The sequence below is a fragment of the Sinocyclocheilus rhinocerous genome, unplaced genomic scaffold (genome assembly GCF_001515625.1).
Source record: "Sinocyclocheilus rhinocerous isolate Xijiao unplaced genomic scaffold, SAMN03320098_v1.1 scaffold367, whole genome shotgun sequence".
NCBI lineage: Eukaryota > Metazoa > Chordata > Actinopteri > Cypriniformes > Cyprinidae > Sinocyclocheilus > Sinocyclocheilus rhinocerous.
The window spans coordinates 107,290-108,760 of NW_015662594.1; positions in this window are offsets into that span (position 1 = coordinate 107,290).

Sequence of the window (1,471 nt, forward strand, 5' to 3'; positions counted from 1 at the left end):
AATCAAGCTCCCTCGACACCGTAATTCCACCATCTACCAAATCTCCAATATACAAGGAAAACCGCTGAGCAAGGGGTTGGTGCACCATCGCACCCCGGAAGTCACTCTTCGCATTGGAAACCTCCATGCTGAACGGATTTCGTTCTTGGTGCTGGAGGAGGCTACAGTAGATATCATCCAGACATCCACTGGAACTCCGGGGAAATACTTCGGTGGAGTGAATCCTGTTTCAGGACATGTTTAGCAGATCTCCCTCTTCCAGGCCGAGCTAAACTCTCCATACCGCTCTGCTCTACCACTATTGAGAGCCCAGCTTCACTAAGTTCAATCCACATTCCAGCCACCTACAGGGCGTTCCAGGACGTGTTCAGCAAGGTCGCGGCAACCTATCTTCCACCTCATCGGCCATGGGACTGTGCAATCGACCTGCTGCCTGGGGCCAAATTACCTAAGGGACATGTCTATCCCCTATCGATCCCGGAGCACGCTGCCATGGAGGAGTACATCAAGGAGGGATTACATCAGGGGTTCATCCGTCCTTCCACTTCTCCTGCAGCATCCAGTTTTTTCTTTGTGGCGAAGAAGGATGGGGGCCTACGTCCTTGTATCGACTATCGAGCACTCAACTCCCAAACCATCAAATTTTCCTATCCACTCCCTCTGGTGCCAGCCTCGTTGGAGAACTCCGTGGTGCCCGGATCTTCACGAAACTCGATCTACGCAGTGCCTACAATCTAATCCGCATTCGAAGAGGAGACGAATGGAAAACTGCATTCATAACACCATCTGGGCACTACGAATACCTGGTTATGCCGTATGGCCTTTCAAACTCACCATCCATCTTCCAAAACTTCATGAATGAAAAATTCTGTGATATGCTCAATCAATTTGTAATCATCTACATTGACGACATTCTCATTTACGCATTCAATCTTGAGGAACACCAACAGCATGTTTCCCAGGTACTCCAACGTCTCCGTGAGCACCACCTTAGCCATATCACCCTGCAGCCCAAGACCGGTTGCCCACTGAAGCTAAGCAGGGTTGAGCCTGGTCAGTACCTGGATGGGAGACCTCATTGGAAAACTAGGTTGCTGCTAGAAGAGGTGTTAGTGAGGGCAGCAGGGGGTGCTCACCCTGTGGTCTGTGTGGGTCCTAACGCCCACGTGTAGTGATGGGGACACTATACTGTAAAAAAGCACCGTCCTTCGGATGAGATGTTGGTCCTGACTCTCTGTGGTCATTAAAAATCCCAGGATGTCTTTCGAAAAGAGTAAAGGTATGACCTCGGCAACCTGGCCAAATTCGCCCACTGGCCTCTGACCATCATGGCCTCCTAATAATCCGCATATCTACTGATTAGCTTCATCCCTCTGTCTCCTCTCCGCCAATAAGCTGGTGTGTGGTGGGCGTTCTGGCACACTATGGCTGCCGTCGCATCATCCAGGTGGATGCTGCACACTGGTGGTGG